Below are 26,187 nucleotides of genomic sequence, written 5' to 3'. Positions count from 1 at the left end.
ACAGGCAGCTGGGATTTTCCGATGCCTCTGAGAGTCAATGGACTTTTGGCCGGCTCTCTAAATTTTCCATCCCTGCCAGTGATGATTCCGGCTGCGGATGGGACTGGAAAATCCTGGCCACTGAGCAACATGATGAGATATTTGGTCAGACGGCGAGGTGAGTGACTACCCTTGACATCAAGGCAAGATTTGACCAAGTATGGCACCAAGGAGCCCTAGCAAAACTGGAGTTAATGGAAATTGAAGGAAAGCTCTCCACTGGTTGGAGGAAGATGGTTGTGGTTGTCAGTTCCAGGACATCGCTACAGGAGTTCCTCAGAGTAGTGTCCTAGGCCCAACCATCTTCAGTTGTTTCATCAATGACCTTCCTTCCATCATAAGATCAGAAGTGAGGATGTTCGCTGATGATTGCACAATGTTCAGCATCATTTGCGACTCCTCAGATACTGAAGCAGTCCATGTTCAAATGCAACAAGACCTGGACAATATCCAGGCTTGGGCTGACAAGGGACAAGTAACATTCGCACCACAAAAGTACCAGGCAATGATCTCCAACAAGAGAGAATCTAATCATCACCCCATGACATTCAATGGCATTACCATTGCTGAATCCCCCACTATCAACATCCTGGGAGTCACCATTGACCAGAAACTGAACTGGACTAGTCATATAAATACATTAGCTACAAGAGCAGGTCAGGGGCTAGGAATCCTGCAGCATATAACTCACCTCCTGACTCCCCAAAGCCTACCCACCATCTACAAGACGTAAGTCAGGAGTGTGATGGAATACTCTCCACTTGCCTGGATGAGTGCAGCTCCAACAATACTCAAGAAGCTGGACACCATCCAGGACAAAGCAGCCCGCTTGATTGGTACCCCATACACAAACATTCACTCCCTCCACCACTGACACACAGTGGCAGCAGTGTGTACCATCTACAAGATGCACTGCAGGAACTCACCAAGCTTCCTTAGACAGCACCTTCCAAATCCACAACCACTACCATCTAGAAGGACAAGGGCAGCAGATGCATGGAAATATCACCACCTGGAAGTTCCCCTCCAAGCTACTCACCATCCTGACTTGGAAATATATTGTCATTCCTTCACTGTCGCTGGGTCAAAGTCCTGGAACTCCCTCCCTACCAGCACTGTGGGTGTACCTGCACCACATGGATTCAAGAAGGCAGCTCATCACCACCTTGTCAAAGACAATTAGGGATGGGCAATAAATGCTGGCCTAGCCAGCAATGCTCACATCCCATGAATGAATGGAAAAAAAAAACAAAAGTTTGGTCAAAGAGGTATGTTTTAAGGAGTGTCTTAAAGGAGGAAGGAAAGGTAGAAAGGCAGAGATGTGCAGGGAGGGTATTCCAGAGGTTGCGGCCTAGGCAACTGAAGGCACGAACACCAATGGTGGAATTAGCATAATTGGAAAAGGGACCAGAATTAGACGAGCACAGATATCTCAGAGGGTTTTGGGGTTGCAGGAGATTACAGAGATAGGAAGGGTCCAGGCCCTGGAGGGAATTGAAAACAGGGGCGATATTTTTAAAATCAAACTTTGCTTGACCAGGAGTCAATGTAGGTCAGCGAGCACAGGGGTGGTAGGGAAATGGGACTTGCCGCGAATTAAGACACCGGCAGCAGAGCTTTGGATGATTTCAAGTTTTCTCGAGCAGAAACAAGTGGGTATGCACAGCGGCCAGGTCAACAGCTTCTGCATCTTATTGTCTGGCGAGATCCTATGATCTTTTGAGAATTTCCCTTTTCTGCTGACATCATAAATGTTAAAGACAAGAATTGGAAAGATCCAGAGTATTCTAATGGTAACATAATTGACATTGATATAAGTCTTTCTGTGAACACTCTGGGCAAGTGTGACATTCTAAACAATGTTAAAGACCAATTGGAAAGCAAAGAGGATCCCAGCCGTGTTTTTATTCAGAATACTTTATATGATCATTACGTAAAAATGTTATTATTTATTCAGACAATGTGGACATTTCTGGAAGGCCAGTATTTATTGCCCGTTCCTAGTCATCCTTGAGAAGGTGGTGGTGAGCCACCTTCTGGAATACAACTGAATCGCTTGCTAGGCCATTTCAGAAGGCAGTTAAGAGTGAACCACATTGCTGTGGGTCTGGAGACCAGATCTGGTAAAGACCGGCAAATTTCCTTCATAAAAGAAATTGTTGAACCAAATAGGTTTTTGCAATATAGTAGTTTCATAGCTGCCATTACCAATTTAGCTTTTAGTGTAGATTTTTTAAAAGATAATTGAATTTAAATTCCCCAGTTGCAGTGGTGGGATTTGAACTCACATTTCCATGTCAGTAGGACAAGCATCTGGTCTACCAGTCCGGTAACATAACCATTATGCTGCTTTACCCATAAAAATAACCCGCCAATATCAAAAATAAATTTATTGTAGATCCTTAAGTTCTTGGTCTTGAAATCATCTTCTTCGGAAACACATGGATCATGTTAAGAGGATAAATTAAAAATTTGAAATAACTGTACAAAATTTAAGGATGGTCACCTCATACTGTGATCATAATAAATTAATTGCTCATTTTAATGTAAGATTGAAATAGTACAATCTGTCCACTGATTTTATTTGCAAATTATAACATAAATTTGGTTATTAATGTAAATTATGATGCTTCACTTATCCAGTAATATTAATTTCATTTTAATCTATGAAATTGTTAAATTTAAGTCATAAATCAACTTCTGAGGAAAACCCAAGAAGTTAAGTTGATTCAAAACTTTTGCCTCAGGATTGTGGCAAGCCAGCTGTCCAAGGTTATCCATGGACATGGATTTATTTTTTAGCTTATCAGTCTGGTCAAATATTGTTGCCTGTTAACAGCATAGCTGATTTTCAACAATCAAGTGATTTTTCCTTTTATTGTTTTAAATTATTTAGTTGAAAATGGACATGATGGAAGTAAATGATATCACCAACCTTGAATCTATCTTTTCATTAAGCCCCAGATGAGATTTCAATCCACATAAGATACTGTTAACTGAAATTAAAGCTCATGGAGTTGAAGGCAACGTATTGATCTGGTAAGGCAACAGAAGACAGAGAGTAGGGATAATGGGTATTCACTCGAACTGGAAGGACTAGTGGTGTCCCACAAGGATCTGTAGGGCATCAACTATTCACTACATTTATTGATGATACAATAGAGAACTGTAAAGCCAAGTTTGCCAATTATACAAAGATTGATAGTATATTAAGTAGTATAGATGGGAGTATAAAATTACAAGGATACATCATTAGACTAAGTGAGTGAGTGAAACTCTAGCAGATAGAATTCAATGCAAGCAGGTGTAAGGTCATCCAGTTTGAACCAATAACGGTCAGAGTATTAGTTAAATGGTGAAGAGCTAAGAACAGTGGAAGTCCAGTGGTCAGATACAGCAATAATCAACAGGTCTAATAGATTGTTAGCCTTTATAGATTGAGGGCTAAAATATGAAGGGAAGTAAGATTCATTACAGTAATACAAAGCCCTGATTAGAACACATCTGGACACCGCACCTTAAGGATATAAAAGCAGAATACTGCAGAACCTGGACATCTGAAATAAAAACAGAAAATGCTGGAGATATTAAGCAGGTCAGGCAGCATCGGTGGAGAGAGAAACAGAGTTAACAGATTGAATTTTGCCACAGATATGGGGGCGGGTTTGGAGGTGGGGGAACGGAGAAATTCAGATAGCTGTGCATCTGTGGATGGTTCCTCAAGGTTGGCCTGCCTCTAGGCTAGTTTCCCAGGGGCAGTCTGCCAGGAAAATTGACAATCTGTTCAACGGAGGCAGAAAGCTAAGTAGGCCATTTAGGGACCATTTTCAGAATTCTTTGGCATTTCCCTGGCATGGGACAGACTCCCTGTTGAGACCAGAGGCCAGCAGCAACTTGGAGGCTGCCTCCTGGTGGCAGGCCAGGAGGCCATTGGTGCCTCTTCTCACTGATCCAATGATTGAGCCACAAGTACAAAAAGGTTCAAAGCCACGACCAAAGCCATTCCTGTGGAGGGGTCTCCCCTCTGCATGATGGCCCAAATAACAGTGGGCTTTCTTTAATTTTACATTTTCAGTAGGCTTCCGAGAGTACCTCCATTTTGAGGCGCCCTCGCATTCACTTCTCTGTCTTGGCATTGCTCACCTCTCCTTTTGTGGTTGCTGGCTGGCCAGTGCTGTGGGCCCTTTCACTGGGGCTCTAGCTTGGGAACCCGTCTGCCACCCTTAATTGGACAGCGAAGGTGGAGGTAGCCAATTAAAACTCCGCTTCATGTAAAGTTATGCCAGGAGGCGTCTTGACCTGCATATGGTCCCAGCGTTTTTATGGACCACATTTCTGCATAACTCCTACCTCACTTCCTGCGCTGTATCCTCCAAATTACTGTAAAGTGCCTGAGGCTGTTTGTCACAGTAACAGTGCTTCATCAGCACAATCGTTATTTTCTGCTGTATTTTCTGGGTTGCAAGAGAAATCCATTTTGCGTTTAAAAAGCAAACACATCAAGATCAATAAACAACTCTGTTCTATAAAGGTTAGTTTCACCATGCAAGACTGTTCACCTTTGTATTTTCATTATCTACACAGTGTTCCTCTTCCCCCACCCAAAGAATGTTATCATAGCGTAAGTATAATCTACTAAAAGGATCCCTTTCAGGATTGGGAATCATGGAGAAGTGAAATGGCTGATCTGTAAATCTAATAATTAATAATTTCAAATACAATAACAAAACATACCACTGTGCTCAAGAAGGTTAATTTTCCTCAATATTTTTGAAAGCCTTCCAAAGTTTATGTTCTGCATTGAATTAAAAATATTACTCAGCATTTAATGCATTGGTTTATCTTTTGTGGGTTATTTTGAATAGTGAAATGCAGAAAATAAAAATGTATCAAACTGCTTATCTGTTGTGTAAGTAATGTTTTACACTTCCAATAAGTTTTTAAAAGTTTTAGGATTCAAACTTACCAAATATGCTTTTTTAAAATTCTTTTGTCACTTTTGTAAAGAGAGATTACTTTCAGCAAATATTCCTTCCCCTACTTTGTGGGTGTTACCAGGAAATCAGATCTTTCTCACCTTGAGCAATAATTTATTTATGATATTGATTTATTGCTCAGAGATTAATTATACCTACAAGCAAAAGAACCTGTGGAGGATCATTGATTCGATTCGACCTAGTCCACATTAGATTCTCTCTAGATTTCTGGACAGATTTAGAGCAAAATAATTCAAGAAAGCCTCATGCAGATTTTTTATATCGTTGATGCATATTACATTTGTAGCAGTAAATGCAACCAGGTAATATCTAATATACTTGTTATTTATCATTTATTTTACCTTCTCATTAGGGAATCAAATATGTCACAAACAAGTCAATTAAACATGTTAAAATAATTGCATGAACTGAATAATATATGAATGATGTCATTTCCAGATTCACTATAATAAATCTCCCTTCTTCATTAACAATGTACAGTTGAACCTGATAAATGTACCAGTTGCATTTAATGTTTGATTTAAAATTTCAATAGGCTGGAGATAAAAAAAATAAAATTGCAATTTGTGCTTTGGTTATTCAACTGCAACTAAATTTAAATTAAAAGACTGCAAAACACTTAAATGCAATTTGTAGTATGATTTTTAATCAAGAGCCATCTACCTTGAATTTGAAAGGCAGATATTTTATTCCTGTGAGTAAATTTGGTCAAGGATGTAAGTATTCCCCTGTCCCCCCGCCGCCGTAAAATGATTTTTTAATAAATATAATTTAACCCTTCATGATTCACAAAAATAAAATTGCATCAAAACTTTGGGTTAATGACCATTGGCTTATTATATTTTGAGAGACTTAAGGGCTGGATTTTCCTCCTGCGCTCACAAAACCGACTTCTAAAGCACAAGCTCTCCTCTGAACCCCGAACCCACCATATTTTTGTGTCGGAGAGACATGTGTGGGTAGGGGGGAGGGTCAGGTTTTGCAAGCCAGTGCAGAAGGAGTGCGAGTGCCAATGTGGGCTGGTTAGGAGGTCCACCTCGGTTCTTAGGAACTGCAGCACAGCTCCCAGCATGGTTCTTATGCCTCCTAAACCTCACCCCTCATCCCCTTACATGCCCCATCCATGGCCCCTCATAACCCTATGCCACCCTGGGACCCCTCCATGTCTCCCATGTATCCTCCATTACCACTCACCCAGCATCCACTATGTACAGCCCTCCAGAGCCATGTAATAGCAATGGGATTTTTTTTTAGATTGCAGGTGAAAAGCAATTAAATCTGTAACACTCTCATTCAAACACCTGTCATTGGCAAAGCAAAAAATACTGTAGTCTTATAGAAAAAGTTGCCCTCTTTATTGGCTATTAAGTTGTGTAAGCAAACGACCAAGTAGTCATAAACCGCATTAAAGGCAGATTATGTTATTACAACCTCTTAAAACTGTCTATCACTTGCATGAACAATTGTGTCAACAGACCACCTACTGAGTTGAGTTGTCTATCGCTTTTGGAACTTAGCCAAGCATTCATAATGACCACAACTATCAAAATAATAGCTTGTAGGTCCAGAACCCCTGAATCTGAAAGGACAGATGGTATTACATTTCAATTTCAAAGCAGGTTGCCTGTCAATCAATGAAGTGGGGCAAGTGCTTCTTAACTTTCAGCAGCAGGGCATTTTTTTCTTTTAAAGTTAAAGATTTCTGCACATTTAAATTATAGTCCAAAACATGAAAGAGAGTTTCCCAGCACAATTGTCTACAATTTTGAATGCATTATAGCACTTTCTCCAAGGGGAAATGTATTGTAATGCATCTCAACCCTTAGATAATGCTGGTCAATGCAAAAATCTACTTACCTTTGCAGGACAGTACCTTAAGATCAATCACTGCATTAAAACACATCTATATTAAAATACAACATCTAATGATGGCCTTTGGAGGTGTAAAAACTTTTAATGTTTACCTGTCAGAATGTTCCTGACTCCTCAGCAGGCTTCCCTCAGTGGTCACGAGCTCTCAAACCTGGTGGGGATTTTTTAGGGTTTCCAAAGCCCACACCAGCACATGGAAATAGTGGAGGGGAAGAAATTCAAATTTCCTGTGGTCCTCACAACGACAACCCCAACCTCAGAAGAGGTGCACGTGCATTTTGCACCCAAGGGGCAGGATTTTGCCCTTGGCTGGGGTGCTTGTTGGGGATGAGCGGGGGCAGTCGAGAAGTTGACCACTGCCCGCGATCGGTACCGCACAGCGACTTTACCACTCAGTGCTGCCCGTGTGGGTGGGAGGAGGATGGCGAGCAGGCCTAGCACGAACTTTGCGCATGCATGCACCAAGAGCGCTTCAATCTCCCTGAGGCATGGAGCTCCCTGAGGCCCCGAGGGACACTCGCCTGACTTCATTGCACATCATTTTACGATGGGCTGGGTTGGGGCGCGTCCACCCACCAAGCCCAATATTCTGCCTGTTTTCCTGACCCTTGAAAAGAGCCACACGAAAATAGCTGTGGGGTTGGGAAGGCAGAGGGAATTGTTTTTGCAGTCAGTTTAGATCTGATTAACCTTCTATGCAGTATCTTGGGGTGTTTTGCTATGTTAAAGGCACTAGATAAAGTTGATATTGTTAGAGAAGATAAGCTGTTTCTGTGCTGCAACTCCTCCTTCTACAGTCCAGCCCATTGTGTGTGTGCACGTCTTGGTGTGTTTCCATCTGTTTGATGGTTTACAATCTTCTTTTATGGAAGGTTATGTATCCAAGGACAACAAAATTTGTCTGCTTCACTCTCCCCCCCATCACTGATCCTATATTTGAAATGGTTGAAGAATGATTGTGGCCAAGAACGATTCGACAAGAATCAGACTAGAAATCTGGTGAGAATATACAAAGTTTGAGCTACAAAGCCATCTGTGTATGTGTGAGCTTGTATCTATTGCATAGATGTCAGCTATGGTTCAGTTGGTAGCACTCTTGCCTGTGCTATGGGTTTAAGTTCCACTCCAATACAAACATCAAAGTTGATACTTCACTTCACTACTGATGCTGCTCTATTGGAAGTGCTGTCTTTCAGATAAGATGTCAAACTGAGTTTCTGTCTACCCACTCAAATGGAGGTAAAAGATCCCATGACACTATTTCACTCAAGAGCAGGGGAGTTATCCAAAATGCCCTGGTCAGTATTTGTCCCTCAATCAATATCACAAAAACACAGGTTATCTGGTTGTTATCACATTGCTGTTTGTTGGAACTTGCTCTATGTAAATTGGATGCTGTGTTTCATACATTACAATAGTGATTGTTCTTCAAAAGTACTTCACTGGCTACAAAGTGCTTTGAATGTCTGGTGGTCATGAAAGGTGCTAGATAAATGCAAATGATTGTTTTTCATATCTTAAACCTTGAAATGTTCCAGGAAAATACAAGACCCTCAGTTCACTTGAAATTCAGAGGCTTTGTAGCAAATGTTAACATTTCAAATGTTAACATGTCTTCAAACCTGCTGACAAGGGTGGTGCTGTTGTTGTCTGGTGCACTGATCTCTATCGCAGAGGCTGAGTGTCAACTCGCAGACACTTCCTCCTACCTCCCCCTGGACCATGACCCCACCACTGAACATCAAGCAATTGTTTCCAGTACTGTTACTGACCTCATCTCCTCTGGAGATCTTCCTTCCACAGCTTCCAACCTCATAGTCTCTAAAGCTCGGATGGCCCGCATCTACCTCCTACCCAAAATCCACAAACAGGACTGTCCCGGCAGACCGATCATGTCAGCCTGTTCCTGCCCCATGGAATTCATTTCTTGCTATCTTGACTCCATTCTCTCTCCCCTTGTCCAGTCCCTTCCCACCTACATCCGCGATTCCTCTGACACCCTACATCATATCAACAATTTCCAGTTCCCTGGCCCCAACCGCCTCCTCTTCACCATGGACGTCCAATCCCTCTACACCTCCATCCCCCACCAGGATGGTCTCACGGCTCTCTGCTTCTTCCTTGAACAGAGGCCCTAACAATCCCCATCCACCACTACTCTTCTCCATCTGGCTGAACGTGTTCTCACACTGAACAATTTCTCCTTAAACTCCTCTCACTTCCTTCAAATAAAAGGTGTGGCTATGGATACCCGCATGGGTCCCAGTTATGCCTGTCTCTTTATGGGGTATGTGGAACATTCCTTGTTCCAGTCCTACTCCGGCCCCCTCCCACAACCCTTTCTCCGGTACATCGATGATTGCTTCGGTGCTGCTTCATGCTCTCGTCTGGACCTGGAAAAATTTATTAATTTTGCTTCCAATTTCCACCCCTCCATCATTTTCACATGGTCCATCTCTGACACTTCCCTTCCCTTCCTTGACCTCTCTGTCTCTATTTCTGGTGATAGATTGTCCACCAATATTCATTACAAGCCTACCGACTCCCACAGCTACCTCGACTACAGCTCCTCACACCCCGCTTCCTGTGAGGACTCCATCCCATTCTCTCAGTTCCTTCGCCTCCGTCGCATCTGTTCTGATGATGCTACTTTCAAAAACAGTTCCTCTGACATGTCTTCCTTCTTCCTTAACTGAGGTTTTCCACCCACGGTGGTTGACAGGGCCCTCAACCGTGAGCGGCCCATCTCCCGCGCGTCTGCCCTCACACCTTCCTTTCCCTCCCAGAACCATGATAGGGTCCCCCTTGTCCTCACTTATCACCCCACTAGCCTTCGCATTCAAAGGATCATCCTCTGCCATTTCCGCCAACTCCAGCATGATGCCACCACCAAACACATCTTCCCTTCACCCCCCCGGCGGCATTCTGCAAGGATCGTTCTCTCCGGGACACCCTATTCCACTCCTCCATTACCTCCTACACCTCAACCCCCTCCCACGGCACCTTCCCATGCAACCGCAGAAGGTGCAACACCTGCCCCTTTACTTCTCCTCTCCTCACCGTCCAAGGGCCCAAGCACTCTTTTCAAGTGAAGCAGTATTTCACTTGCACTTTCCTCATTTGGTCTACTGCATTCGCAGCTCCCAATGCGGTTTCCTCTACATTGGAGAGACCAAACACAGACTGGGTAACCGCTTTGCGGAACACCTTTGGTCTGTCCGCAAGTATGACCCAGACCTCCCTGTCGCTTGCCATTTCAACACTCCACCCTGCTCTCATGCCCAGATGTCCGTCCTTGGCCTGCTGCAATGTTCCAGTGAAGCTCAACGCAAACTGGAGGAACAGCACCTCATCTTCCGACTAGGCACTTTACAGCCTTCTGGACTGAATATTGAGTTCAACAATTTTAGATCATGAACTTTCTCCTCCATCCCCACCCCCTTTCCGATCCCCCTTTTTTTCCCAATAATTTATATAGATTTTTCTTTTCCCACCTATTTCCATTATTTTTAAATGTATTTCCATCTATTGTTTTATGTCTACCTTTTAGCCTATTTCGATCCCTTCCCTCCACCCCACCCCCACTAGGGCTATCTGTACCTTGCTTGTCCTGCTTTCTACCCTTAATGTCACCTATTAGCATATTCCTTAGATAATATCACCACCTTCAACACCTCTTTGTCCTTTTGTCTATGACATCTTTTGGTTATCTCCACCTATCACTGGCCCTCTATCCAGCTCTACCTTCCCCCCCCCCACCCCGTAAACCAGCTTATATTTCACCTCTTTTCTATTTTTCCTTAGTTCTGATGAAGAGTCATACGGACTCGAAACGTTAACTGTGTTCCTCTCTGCAGGTGCTATCAGACCTGCTGAGTTTTTCCAGGTATTTTAATTTTTGTTTTGGATTTCCAGCATCCTCAGTTTTTTGCTTTTATCCTAACATTTCAATGTTAGCAGAAAGCAGGAAATATATTCAAGGAAATAAGTTCTGATTTTGAGATCTGGGCAAAAATTGAGAAATCATGGGTATAGCTGCTGCTGCTTTTCCCTATATTACAACAATGACTATGCTTCAAAATTCCTTTATTGGCCGTAAAGCTGTTGTAAAGTGGCCGATTTGTACTATTAATTATAGAGTTGATCTGCAGACTCTTCTTGGGTGGAAACTTTAAGTTTATTTGCAATATACTCAGCAGCAACTACATGTGTGTTGTCAACTCCAACTCTTATCTCTACACTGACTGCTCAGGTCACCTGCACTACTCTCCTATTGGTTGCTACAGATCATGTGATCTTGCCTAACAAGAATTACAATTACATTACACACTAAATAAAACCATAATCACTACAAAAGCATTTTACAAAATTCTGAGGTCATGAAAAGACCCAGTTCTTTGTTTCTTTTACCTACACCCAGGGCACTGCACACATTTCTTAAAGGTGTAGGTGACAGATGAGGAATGGCAAACAAATGCTTAGGTGTCCGGAGTGAGATGTTCTCCTGCTAATCAGGGGTTTTTCAATGGGATCAACAGCCTTAGATACACATGATTACCCTGTTCCCTTAAGTGCCATCTATCCAGTGTTTCTTCTCCTTTAAATATTAGGGGCTTTGTAAAAAAAACTGTACTGAAGGCAACATTGTTGCTTCCTCGATAATGACCACAGGTTGTGCAGGACACTTGTGGTCACCTGAAGATTGATGAAATGAAAATGCTTTCTCTTCACTGAAGCCGCGGGGTTAATATGAAGAGCTCTGATGCCCAAATGGGTGTCATTTACAACACCTGCAACCAAGGGAACCTTTCAAAATTGTATATTTTATAACTTGGTTCTATATAGAGATTACACTATTTTATTTTGTGCAACAGGTTTTATTCATAGTGCTTTAAATAGTCAGTTCCATGATTCTAGCAGCTTCTAGCTCCAGCTTCCAGATCTTCTACAGTTTTGTTTACAGTGAGCATCAATCGTAAACAGACCCACATAATCAAACCCAGAACAATTGTACACTACACTCTGGTGAAAATTGTGTCAACTCTTACGTCTTTCCATTTGATAACTAATGAGTGTGTTGTCCTTTGCAGACAGAGCAATTGTCACTTCCTCAATGCATATGTGTGGTGCGGGCTGCCTGACATAGTAAATGCCTCCAGGGTACTTTGAAGGATACAAAAACATCAAAGTGTTTCATTTGTGGTATTCATTATTTCCAAGGGAAGAGGTCTCAAGATGTTATGTACAGATTATTCAGCAGCAGATTTCATAACTCAATGGCAGCCTTGAAAAGTAGAGGAGGTGAAGACAGAACTCTTCTCACATGTCCAATACATGTCTACAATCCCATTTCTACAATCCCAATATCTTAGCAGAAACTAGAATCCGCTCACTTACTTCTACTAAAGGATGTGAAGACTTCATCACCACTGACGTGACAATGTGTTGTGTGTGATGTGGAATACTAATCTTTAATTTTATAGGCTGGTCAGATACATATTGATCTTCTTTAAAAGGATCTTTTCCAAGTAAAGACACTGACTTTGAAATGGCTGCTAATTTGCATTTGTGAAAGCCACGTTCCCTGCCATGGATTCATCATGTCTGCAGAACCCTCAGAAAGACAATGGCATTCCCCTAGGAGGTGTAACCCCCCTTTCTACATTATCAATAGGGAAATGGACCATTTAAAGAGTTGACGTTCCGAGTCCTCATGACCCTTCAACAGAACTGAGTAATATTAGGAGAGGGGTGAAATATAGCTTATATAGGCTTATATTTCACCCCTCTCCTAATATTACTCAGTTCTGTTGAAGGGTCATGAGGACTCGAAATGTCAACTCTTTTCTTCTCCGCCGATACTGCCAGACCTGCTGAGTTTTTCCAGGTAATTCTGTTTTTGTTTTGGATTTCCAGCATCCGCAGTTTTTTGTTTTTATCATTTAAGGAGTTAAAAGCTGATTCATTAATATTCAATCACCATCAGCTATCACAATAGCTAAAAGGACATAAGGAATTACTCGACTGACCTGTTGAAGGCCACTATTGATCTATAGCGCTTCTAACAACAGGTGAGAGAGAATCTCATTCCCAAAGGGGACAATGACTGCGCAGTTTGAAAGCCAATCAGAAGGCAGCAGCCATCTTTACTGCTAAGTGTAGAAAAGGGCAGCACAAACTGCTAAAATCAGAAAAAAAGGAGTCTGCCAATGGATCAGTAACATTGTCTCTCCCTCCCTGCCATTTCCAAGTTCAGGACCCTATCACTGTTACATTTTGGAATACACAGAGATAGAGAATTTAAATCAAAAGGAACTTCAAGTGCTATAACATCCACTTTGGAAAAGGCAGGCTATAGTTTGAAAGAGACTATCTCCAGAAAAACAACCAACTCACATCAGCCACAACATCTGGATTTTCAAGACCACCCAAAGGAACATTGGAACTCATATTTTTTTCTTTTCTTATGGACTTTAACTCTAATCAACTCCACCTCCTCCACCCTGTAACTTGTTCTGTTTATAGTGTGTGTGTGCATGTGTCACGGGATTTGGGACGCATTTTTAACTTTTTAATAAGTCTTATATTTTTACCTGAGTGAGATTTTAACAATAAAACTAATTCCTTACTTGTTAACTCAAGAGACCTGGCTAGCTTATTTCTTCACACAGTTTTACATACGGTCAAGTACATATTGAATTAAAAGACCACCATTTCTTAAAAATTCAAACTCTGTTGTAGCCAACCTCAAGGGTGGAAAAGAGAGGCATTTATTCACCCCTCCTAACTTGGCCGTAACATCACTGAGTCAAAATTTTGAAATTCTCTATTTAACACCAGCATTGGAACATCATTATTGAATAGATTGAAGTAATTCATGGAGAAGGCTCACCACAAATTTCTGAATATTAAATTAAGTTTCTCCAAGAAAATAAATTTGAATCTCAATGGTGAGGTTGTAGTTTATTGGCCCCTTACAAACATTTTTCCTTCAACTTTGCAGTGTTCAGAACCCCCCAAGGAGAACTCACCATCACTACTTTGTAAGGTGCAATGTCAAAGCCAGCAATATACCAATACATCCAGATGAGGAGGAGTAGAATGGCCCCCCTCCTGTCTCACTCTTCATTTGACTGCAATGGATTTTTATAAAGTGTAAGCTTACCAATTTAGTGAATATTTAACTGTTTAAATACTATGACTGTTAAAGGCACACACAGGCAGGTTTTCTTTTAAGTTCTTTTAAAAGAAAAGAGAATAGTGTTTATTGTACTTAACATCCGATCTAACGAAGATAATAAAAATGCTCTGATTCATACATACACATGCATTCAAGGGTTCGTATGCACACAAGTAAGTTACAAAGTGGGAAGATCGATTCAGTAGTTTTAAAATCTAACAAAAGTCAGTGGTATACAGATCTAGTAGATTGATGATTTGGATGGTTTCAGACTGGGCCCAATGGTCTTTCTGGATTCTGTGTTGAGACAATTTAAAGATGTTGCTGGCGATTTATCTCCTCTTCTAGAGACTGCAGCCACTGGGTTAATTCTTAAAACACTGCCTGTTGTGTGTGGATGCTCAAACAACAGTCAGGGCTTGAGTTTGCAAGCTGGTTGTAGAGAGAGAGAGTGTACCCACTCAGAGTTCTGTCTCTTTAGCAACTCCTTCTGTTCTGTGGAGAAAAGCAGTTTCCTAAAATAGAAAAGAGGGTTGGTTGGCTCATCACATGATCCCCTCTCACCAACTGACCAATTACACAATCATGGTCATCGCAAGTTGATTTCAGGTTCATGGTTTAGACATGATTAAATTATGGCTGGATGAATTATTTTCTCAGCCAGAGTTCATTGTCCAAAGTGATTGCATCTTGTGGCTGGTTCCACACTGAGTTGAATACACAGGTTGCCAAGATGTTTTGCGAATGGGTCAGGAGATGGGCTGTTTACATTCCTCTCAGATGATTGCCTGTGATGGGTTCTTCTAGACAGTTTGGCTCCATTACAATGGCTTTGTAATTTGCAGGGCGCAGCTATGTTAATGTTCAGCCATCTTAGAAGATGCTATTTTAAGTCACTGAAATGCTGTTTTCAGTCTTTTAAAATGGTTTCAGCCAATAAATACACGGTCATTTTTGATATAAAGCAAGGTTTTGTAACTATACAAAATAATAAAGAAGGGATTAGTGGGGAAAGAAACCCAAAAATGCAAAATCACACAACACAATGCCCTAAAATGAGTCAAACTGGATTGGCTCATTTGCATATGCAGTGTTTTATTTTGTTGTTCTCAAGATGTACAATCTTGACAGGTCCACACATATTTCCCATCCCTGGTTGCCCTGAGAAATTGGTGGTGGGGTGTTCTCTATGAACAGCTGCAGTGCATTCATTGATGGCGTTCCCATGATGTTGTTAGGTAGGGAATTCCACGATTTTGACCCGGTGGTCATGGTGCAAAGTGGTACATGTCCAAATTAGGATAATTTGTGACTTGGATGGAAAATTGGAGATGGTGGTGTTTCCATAATCTTGTTGCTGTTATCCTTCTTGGTGATGGTGGTTACAGGGGTGAATTGCTGTAGTGCATCCTGTAGACAGTGCATACTCTAACCACAATGCAATAGTGGTGGAGGGAGTGAGTATTAAGCTTATGCCAGGGATACTGAGCCAATGGACTACTTTGTCCTGGAAGGTGATGAACTTGCGAGTGTTGGTGTATCTGAATCCATCTAAGTGAGTGGCACGAATTCCTTTACACATCTGATTTTAGGCTTTTGGATGCTTTGCAGATTCAGGTGAGCTACTTGTCAACGAATATCCAGCTTCTGCCCTTCCCTTTTAGCCACAGCACTGATATGGCTGGTCCAGTAAAACCTCTGTACCCTTTTACACTCATTGAACTCAATTTTCATTAGGACTCGAGGGTGCCAATGCATTCCTCTCTGCTTGCATTTAACACTGTAGGTGAAAGTGATTTAAGTCACTCACCCAAACATGTTTGGTGAAGATAGTCCCTCTTTAAGTTCATTACAAGAGCTCTTTAAAGGCCAGGTTAATATGTAAAATTTGTTTAGCGACCCTTTTTTCCCCTTAAACTTGTTCCATTTTATTATTGAACTGATGAGAATTAAGATTGAGTTTAATGATGATGTGCTTTATTTAATGATTATGGCTGTAATGGAATTGCACCCTGTTATCTAAAGTGATGCTCCTTACACTGGCGCTCAGACAGTGAGAAAGTTTGTTGTGATCTGATTGAGTTCAGGTGTAGTCACGTGTAGAGAGTTAGTGTTTGGCTGAGCGAAGGTCAGTGTGGACCTGTCTGTGACAGGTGTGGAAAATTCTTCAACATCTATAAGAAAGGTTTTTTAAATCTGTGAGTGCATCAGAAGGAGCGGATTTTCTCTGTAGGGGTCAAAATGTCTGTGGTTGAACTTTATACCAAGGTATGCCCAGCCAACAGGCTTTACTTAACAGTGATTAGTTTAGCCAGAAATACAAAATGCTATCGAACAGCGGAACGAGTAGTTTAAATGCTTGTTTATTACCACAACTCGATTTTTCACATCACGTGTTAAAAGAGCACTAATTTATGCAACAATTTAAGATATTGAAGTTTAGGAAAGGGGGGGAATATATCGAAGTAATAACTGATGGGAGCATCGTCCAAGTAAACCCACGAGCTAATCAAATCACATCAGTGCCCGATATGTGAAACAAAACGTGCATTTATGCAGCGCCTTTAATATAACAATCCCATTTAAGAGAATTGATTTAGTGTTAATTGGGAAACAATGGTTGGAAGTGATTAAGTGGAAGAAAAATGAGTTTTATGATTGTAGTTTGTAAGCAATGAGAAGCATTGTGTGTCAATTAGTTAAGATGGGTGATTTCCTGAAGGAAATGTCTTTGCCCATTAATAAATATGGTCGTCCTTTGTCAGAGATAGATCCACTGTACATTAATTAAGTCGGAAGGTTTCAATGTTTTTAAAAACTGGATTTCTGAACACAACATAGATTTTATGAAGCTATATATTCAAAAGGTGGACATTGGTGCATAATTTTTGAAACCATTGTATGAATAAAGATATGTTCATGTAGATACCTTCCTGAAGTCATATTTTGCTGTAATAGTATACTGAGTGCAGACTGTGATGTTATTCACAGTTCCTGGGGCAGGTAGAGAATTGGGAACACTACAGGCTGGAGTTTGAGGTAGTTTGGCTCTGGGGTTTGTGGGGACAGGTCCTACTTCCTGGTGGTCATGTTGAGGTTGGTGCTTCTCATGGCAAATGGATGAGTTGCTGTACTGAGTAGATTGATTGAATGGTCTCCATCCAGAATATCTGGTATTTTCCTACATCAATGCAAAGACCAAAAGTCACTTGTTTTGATTTGAAAGATCCAAGCACAAGTTTGTTGGGGGTGAGGAGTAATGTTGGTTCTTGCATTCAAACACAGTTGTGCTAGCTGTTTGCTGAGTGGCCCTTTCTGTCTGCTAGGCTGGTCCAGCATGTCATCTGGGTCCTCCGTGATTGAGACAGGTTACGTTCCCAGTGACCTTTTGGACTACTACGCAGAAGTCTGTCCAAAATATATGGAGACTTGTGTCCTTCAGTTTGTAGTGGTTGTCTGGTATGGGTGTGGAATTTGTGCTGCGCAGTGTATGCTTTATTTTTGAGTTGGCTTTCGTGCAGTTTTCTGTAAGTGGTGTTTGGCATTTGACTCCATAATGATCCCAGACACCCTGCTGGGTTTCTGTTCTATCCTTTGTCATGTACGCAGTGTGGAAATGCATGTGAGTGTAGGTGAAACATTCTAAGTGGCTTGAAAGCATATTTGTGGACTTTTGCCTGCTTGAGATGTAACTGTCCAGATCTCTCAGCAGTCACGAAAGGAGGCCATTCAGTCCATTGTGCCCTTGCTGGGGTCTTTGAAAGAATTGTTCAATTAGTCCCACTCTGTAACCCTGGGAACTTTTCCTTTTCAAGGATATACCCAATTTACTAATGAATCTGCTTCCACCACCTTTTCAGACAGCACATTCCAGATCAGTATTTCTACATGACATGTTTTCCCATTCCTTCACTGTTGCTGGGTTAGAATCCTGAAAAACCTGCTAGCACTGTGTATCTAAGTCACGTGGGCCGCAGTGGTTCAAGATGGTGGGTCGCCACGACCACTTCAAAGGCAATTGGGGATGAGCAATAAATGCTGGCTTTACCTTCGGCACTCGCATTCCATGAATTAATAAAATTAATTTAAAATTGCACACCAAACTGACTATCCAGTGAAAAGTGATAGAATTACTGTATCGCTGTGGAAACCTCCTGAGGGACATGCCTTCTGTTCTTATGTGCTGGAGTTTGTAACCGGAGATTCAGCCTAACTCTTTGTTTAGGAAATACTTGTCAATGAGGTGGGTGGGTTGGTTACATATATCTATCAAAAGCATAAAGGAATATTTCATATTCATTACTGCGTATAAAAGTTTAAAATGGTTCATTAGTTAAGTTAATTAGGGGAGGGGAAAGGAAGCATCCCTGTGTGGTCCCTAACGTAGGGGAGCTGATCATCTTTGAAAGATCAATGATTTAATAAATCAGGATTGACATTAACCAATATGATTGAGTTTAATCAGTTTAGGATGGGATTATAATGCAATAGTCATACAGCAAAACCATGCAACAGTGACAAGTAGTGAAGAACAGTCCAGGTTGGGCAGGATGACTGGCATATGCGAACAGCTTTCTTTTTCCTTCTCTCTTCCTCTCGGTACCTCCATGTTTTCATGGCTTCTCAAACCACCAAAGAGTGTTAGCTATGGTCTCCCCTTAGGAGTTTCGCCCCACCGCCTACTGCACTGAGGCCTCCCAAACACTTTATACCCTTTTCAGGGTTGGGCCTGGATGGCTATTGACCAGGCCTTTTTGCCCTATAAAGATATACTTTACCCTATAAAATCAAGTGTGTTTTTTTTATCTAAATGAAAACCTACCTTTAATGTCATTCACCTGTCATTAGCTACTTGAGCCTATGCATGTACCTTCTGTCATTGATCAATTAGGCCTTGCATCATCCTTTCCTTATCTCGTATCAAGCTCTTCTTCCTGATCAGTTCCATCCTCCCCAGAAACATTCCATCGTCAGCCTTCAAAGCTAACTTACAGAAGTTTCATTTATTTGTATCTGTTGCCCCTCATTTATGCCCAAATCTATTCATAAGGCCTGTTATTAATAAATCACCCTTAAGTGCAGAGCCCTTGTTTCTCACCAGACTGTTGAACCATAGAGATTCACTAAAATAACTCCTATTCTATTCCTACGTACCAATTGATTTTATGTTTCAACAGGGACCCTAATTAAGCAAGGTTAAATGAGAAGCCTGGCATAATTTTGTAGTATGGTTATCTATTAATTCATCTAGCTGTAGTCCTTTGTTCAGGCATCATTACCTAAGGATGACTATTCCAGCAGCTCTGTTTCTAGGGAAATGAAACCCTAATCAGTTTCTGATTAAACTTACAATGCTAACCTATTCTTTTGCATAATAGATATCAAGCATATTGCTAATTCCAGGCAGAGTCAAGGCCATTGGAGTACCATGAGGTGAAAGCACAGGATTGTAATCCACCACATGAATGTTTTGTCAAAACTTGTGTGTTGTCCAGGAATTTCCACTTGCCTTTGCAGAATGCCTTTTTCCCATTCAGGTGTACAAGGGTAGTTGTGTTGGTGCAATTGGACTGATGCACCACATTAGTCACCTCATGTCCCTTGACGGGCGTAACTGTGTAAAGACTGTTTGGACCAGCCCAGGCATGGCTAAGATCTTGACTATATTATAGTCCATATTTGGTTTTCTGTCTAATTTATACACTTATCCCACCCAAATATTGGTCCTGTTAAAACCATTCTTGCTGGATTTCAGCAATAGGTTGTCCTTCCGGAGAAAAGGGGTAGATAATAGCCCGGATTTTATGGTAGGTATAATGGTGGGGTTTTTGGTGCTCGCCATTGAGTAAATTGAACAACAACTTTTGTCTTGCACAATTAATCATGAACATCAAAGTTTCTGTCAGCTGTCCTGCTCCTGCAGAAGCACTCAGTATCTTCCAGAGATTTGGCTTTCAAGTACATGAAGGGCATGAAGTTTCATTTCCTACATGCTGGAAAAAGTTAGGGCTTGTCTATTCACATGTAATGGATTTTTCATGGTGTGATGAGTCTTGATTATTGCTGAACGACCTCTCTGGTATTGAAAATTTACTTTTAACATTGTGGAGACTCACTCCTTCAGATTTTAATTATTGATGATTTGAAAAATATCTTTTACTTTGGCTTCTTTATTTGCCTTAATCCCATCTTTCTTTTCCTGTCATTCACTTTCTGTGCATGATTTTGCATTGAATTAAATATTCTTAAGTTGCTGTTCCTAACTTTGACTGCCTCTCAGTAAGGATTCTTCAATATGATTAATTCAAGAGACAATTTTGCCCTCTTCACACACAACCCCAATCCTCCAGTGGACATTGCTCTGTTTTGGATTTTGAATTGGCACATCTCTTTGCACAAACAGTCTTGGGCAAGTGTAAGAAACAGCAAACATTGTTCATTTGCTGCTCACCGCAAAACCTGGGCTAAAAATAGTCAAGTTCAGATGTAATTTTTAAAGTTGATTTTTGGGTGAAATGCTCAGTTTCTAATATTTGAATTTATGCCAAGTGAATAATGTCATCAGTACAGATGTAAATGTCCCATCAGCGTAGAACAGTACAAGATATTTTAACTAGAATGTCACTGGAAAGATCACAATCTGTCTTTCTAACAACATTTTCTTCCTTGTATTTAGCATTAATGGACATTGCACTATTAGATCCTCTGTTGCATTCTATTTTTAATGAGTAATTTCGTGTCTTATTGAGTTTATATCAAAAGTAATTGTCAGGAAAATATATTAGTTTTCATATTGGAATTTATTGTAAGGTAGGAATAGTGTGCGTGTGGGACTTAACTGAATTAAAGACAGCTGGTCTGAAGGCTTTATATCAGAAGACAAACTAGGTTTGAAATGTTAAATAGGTAAACATGGCGGAAGTCTTAAAATGAGCTGTAAAGGGAAAATTTGTATTTTTTGATAAACCAAATTAATTTGAATTTCAAGACGTGGTGAAATGTTACACTTAGCCAGAAGAAGCCAAACAGTGTGTTTATTTTTCCTGAAGCTTACTGATTTTTATTTAAAAAAATAAGTTAAAAAGACATATTGAGACAATGGGAATTTGCATTCAAAGGGGAAATCTGTATAAAGGAGATGAGGTGGTGTGCAGGGAAGAAGGAATTCTAAGATCTAACAAGTGTGAAAAGCCTCCAGCCTCCAGCCTCTAAGCCTCAAATTTCTCTCTACACAAGTGAAGTGAACAAAACTCACTTTGAATTCAATTGTTCAGGGTATCGTGTTACTTTACCTGTGTCTTTTAAAATCTGTGTTTTACTGTTGCCTGAATGGAGGTGTAACTGGGAGTTAGATTAACTAGAGGAGCTAGGAGTTATCATAGTGGTAGTTTATAAACCTATGTAAGTGCTTAAATCATTTTTTATTACTAAAGGTTTAATTTAGTTTTGTAAGAAACCTATAAGACTTGGTGGTCTTATTACTACTGAATTCGAGGCATGTGTCTCAAAACAAATACAAATTGTAAAATAGTTGTGGCAGTTGTTTCAAGTTTGCCTCTGGGATTTGAACAGCTCAGCGTTTACCATCTGCTGTGCCATAACAATTATTAAAATTTTAACACACTTTTTGTCTTTGGAGCTAGTTTTATAGTAAAGTGAGTTTCATACAAGATGTAAATTATTGATTTAACATACTGAGCAAGTAGGCTAATTGAATCATTTTGGGTAATGGTTTGTCAAAAAAGGCATAGATTGCTGCACCTGCCTCGTTATATCAATCTATGCAGTTAAACTTGATATACCCATTATTTTCAAATCACATCAATGAATATTCCTGGGGCAACCTTGGTCCAGTGCTCTTCAAGAAGTTAGTAGTTGGCTATGTTGAGCAGGGCACTGGCCCTGAGTGCTGCATTCAAATGGCTGACTGTGTCTGTGCTGAGTAAATAGGCCTAGTTTCCCAGCCATGGGGCATTTTGGTAACCACAAACCTCTTGACCTGATTTGTGATTCTCAAAATAGGGTGACTCGAGTAGATGTGACTGACTATCTCTTTTGTTTTATGTTGAATGTATTACTTATACTCGCATGGTCCAAACAGCATTATTCGAAAGGAAAAACGTGCATTTGCATCACACCTTTCATTGATTGTGGGACATCCACTAAGCACTACCACAAAGTCAAAAGTTGTTGTGTCTCTATCTCATCAATTTCATGTTGAAAAATTGATAACTATACAAGGCATTTTCTGTGTAAAATACCAGTGTGTTTAACATGCATGTTGTTAGCATGTAATAACATAGCAATTTGAGGACTTGATCCTCTGTGTACTAATAAACCCCACAAATGGTTGGATAATTTGCTCCATTCTTAGCTTCACAAAGTGATGGGAGTTCACCAACACTTCCATGTGAGTTCCAAAAAACTGTTTCATTTCTAAAGTATAGTAAATACAAATTTAAACTTGCTGCAAAAACTTGGGGTTGGCACAAAGCTACGTAGGACTCAATGTGATATTTGTATCTGCAATGCCATTTTCCAGAAGTACAAGTAGTTAGTGCTTTCTCGCAACCCCCCACCCCGGCCAGCCCCCTGTGTGTGTGAAATAGTCAGAAAGCAGTACTACTGGAGTTACTTTGGGGAAGACAAAACCAGTTCAGCGCAGTTTCCTGGTACCAGTCATTTACCAGTTTCACTAGTGATTGAACAATCTATTTCCTTAACCAATTAGATTGAAGGATAGGGAATGAAGTAGAGGATTGGCAGAGAAGGACATGGGATGAATTCAAGTCATCAGGATCAGAGAGAATAGTTCTTTTAGAAAAGGGTGTGGGGGTGTTGCCCGGCTGAGATCATCTAGCATCTCAAACTCAAACTGCTGCAAATACAATGTTTGAGCTTAAGGGTGAGGGGGAAGTGCCTAACATGCAGGCCACAAGATTCTTCAGAAAATGTGCTCTAAGAACTTGCTCAATGAGCAGTAAAGGTAATGAGTTGCTATGATGTACTGCATATAGAGGTTTAATATTGTGTTCGTTTTGCAGTACTTAAGTACTTTCTCAGGAAATATTTTTGAAAATTTACTGTGCTATTTTGGAGATCGATTGTAATCTTCTCTCCAACTTCTCGGGTGCATATGTCCTTGACATCAATGCTGCATTTGACCAAGTGTGGCATCCAAGGAGTCCTGGCAAAACTGGAGTCAGTGGAGATCAGGGGAAAAGTCTCCTCTGCTGGTTGGAGTCATACCCAGCACAAAAGAAGATGCTTGTGGTTCTTGGAGATCAATCATCTCAGCTCCAGGGCATCACTGCAGGAGTTCCTCAGGACAGTGTCCATGGCCCAACCATCTTCAGCTGCTGCATCAACGATCTTCCCTCTATCAGAAGGTCAGAAGTGGGGATGTTCACTGCTGATTTGTTCAGCACCATTTGCAACTCCTCAGATACTGAAGCAGCCCATGTCCAAATGCAGTAAGACCTGGACAATACCCAGGCTTGGGCTGACAAGTGGATAACATTTGTGCCACAGAAGTACCAGGCAATGGCCATCTGAGAGAATCTAACCATTGCCCCTTGATGTTCAATGGCATTACCATCACTGAATCTCCCACTATCAACATCCTGGGGTTACCATTGACCAGAAACTGAACTGGACAACCATATAAGTACTTTGGCTACAAGGGCAGGAGGCTAGGAATCCTGCAATCCTATCTACTCAGAGCCTGTCCACTATCTACAAGGTACAAGTAGGAGTGTGATGGAACACTCTTCCCTTGCCTGGATTAGTGCAGCTTCCACAACCATCCAGGACAAAGCAGCTCACTTGATTGGTACCCCATCCACAAACATTCACACTCCCTCCACCACTGACGCACAGTGGCAGCAGTGTGAACCACCTACAAGATGCATTGCAGAAACTCACCAAGGCTCCTTAGACAACACCTTCCAAATCACGACCACTACTATCTAGACGGACAAGGGCAGCATACCATGGGTATAGCACTACCACCGGGGAGTTCCCCTCCAAGCCACTCACCATCCTGACTTGGAAATATATCGCTGTTCCTTCACTGTTGCTGTGTCAAAATCCCGGAACCCCCTGCCTAACAACACTAGATGTACCTACAGTGCCGTAGCTCAAGAAGACAGCTCACTCCCACTTTCTCAAAGGCAATTGGGGATGGGCAATAAACACTGGCCTAGCCAGTGAAACCTACATCTCTTGAATGAATTAAAGCACTCTAGTTGTGACTCAAATACTGACAGTAATCATACGTGGTATGTTGACATGTTATTACTGGACTTGTAGGAAATGGATGTTTTATTTTATGGTTCGTTAAAATCACTTTTGTTTGTGTAGAAATATACCTTGCTTTTACTTTAAGTTGTCAAGTTTTAAGGTGGTAGATGTTAATGGGATGGCTTGATTACCTGGTTACTGGTTCCATTTGTATAACTACTGTTTCTGCATCAAATTCCAAATGAGCTAATGTCAGCACTTCCATCTGTTTGAGTGCAAAATGACAAGTTAATATAAACTAGTTATATTTGTAATTCATTATCAAAATAAAGACTGAAAATTTACAGTAGCCATTCGGTACCCCTCATGAAATTCTCTATTTAATTTGGCACCACTTGCAGAATGTGACTTTGCAAAATCACTGATTTGCTGTTCTATGTTGTCAAACTTCTCTCTACCAAATTACCTCTTTTAAAATGAATTCACAGGCTAAGTGACTGTCAAAGTTTAAATTTGATGTTCACATCTAAAGCTGAGTTTTTGTTAGTTTCATCAGTGTGATCTGGGTGAACTGGCTAATCCTGTGCAAAAAGATTGGGGTGGGGAGGGGGTAAGTTTTAACATCAGCTAAACAAAGTGTAAAATGAATTTCCACAATCCTCGTTGATTTAAAAATTTTGCCTGAAGCTGATCCATCCACACAACTGACCATATTCCCGCTTTTGAAATAATGAGCATGGTAAGCCTCAGCTGAAAGGAAGATCTTCATTATTGAGCTTATTTGCTTGTGCGCGCACACAACTTTGAAAAAGTTTTCACACATTATAAAATTTATTAAACTGACTAGTGTTCATCAACTAAACAAGTGGTTCTGTATCAATTTTAAAGTCCCTTTTAAGTGGTGGGGTAGACGTTCTTAAGTGTTTTTATTTTGGGATAAACTTTTTTTTAAGCTGCACTAGTAATACTACACTAGGTACCACTCTTTTTTAAAAAAAAATACTCATTAGCTTTTCTCTTCTAATTAAAAGCAGTGTTCTATTACATTGACCAATTTGTGCCAATTCACGGAGCAGTGATTACACAAATGAATTTTAATAGAAATTTGAACTGTAACTTAACCAGTGCAATTTGTGCCCAGTTTCCCAAATGGAAATAAGCCCAAAGTGGACACTTGTCCCCGAGTCTTTAAACAAAGGGAAGATTAAGTTCCATTTTTATACAGGTTCTCACAACATAGTATAGCAGCAAATAGCTGTAATATCAGCTACTTTTTTTTTAAATACTGGTGTGCTAATTCATGCTTTTCCAAAAAGGGGCTACCGGAAGACACCGCCTCAATTCTGAAATTCTGAACAATTCCTTATTTGTCACCCAAGAAAGCACCCAGCCCTCCAATTGGATATTTGCTTTCCACTCTGCTCCTACCACGACAGCATCTGAGGACTGCAACTCAGCCAGATGTTGGTGCTGTGCTGATGTTGCCACCTTTGTTGTTGTCCACCTTTTGTGTAGATGTCTGTTGACTTGAAGTTTTGCAATTGGAGTTTTTAAAAAAAAAAAATCTAGAAGAAAGGGAGAAATCTCACATACTTGACATGGCTTATGAAGAAATTGCAAGCATGTGGTACAAGAAGTTAATCTGAAACAAATACAAAAATAGCATTGCTCTTTAGCCTCTTCTGTTAGCTAGTACTGCACTGTTGGGATTCTGTTGCCATGGTAACACAGCTTGGTTCTTTGTGGCAGTTGCCAAAATTGCACCACACTCCCACACACGACTTCAAAGCAATGTTTAAAAATATGCCCAGTATTGTGGTTGAATCTCTAGATTGTAAAGCCAAACGCCATTCCAGG

The 26,187-nt window shown here is 40.8% G+C and overlaps 2 long non-coding RNA genes across 2 annotated transcripts in view; both read right to left on the bottom strand.

The window, feature by feature from the left end:
• LOC144688875 (uncharacterized) overlaps positions 1-26,187 on the bottom strand; it is a 207,034-nt gene that overhangs the window by 115,047 nt on the left and 65,800 nt on the right. The gene's annotated exons all lie outside the window — the stretch shown is intronic.
• Positions 2,323-4,512, bottom strand: LOC144689236 (uncharacterized). The gene is made up of 3 exons (XR_013578604.1): positions 4,390-4,512; positions 2,975-3,075; positions 2,323-2,468 (listed from the first exon to the last, which is right to left on the bottom strand). It is a non-coding gene; the product is annotated as an uncharacterized LOC144689236 (long non-coding RNA).

This window comes from Cetorhinus maximus, chromosome 13 (assembly GCF_964194155.1).
Source record: "Cetorhinus maximus chromosome 13, sCetMax3.hap1.1, whole genome shotgun sequence".
Classification (NCBI taxonomy): domain Eukaryota; kingdom Metazoa; phylum Chordata; class Chondrichthyes; order Lamniformes; family Cetorhinidae; genus Cetorhinus; species Cetorhinus maximus.
The sequence above is the reverse complement of the archived record's forward strand: the minus strand, read 5'-3'. Positions and strand labels throughout refer to the sequence as shown.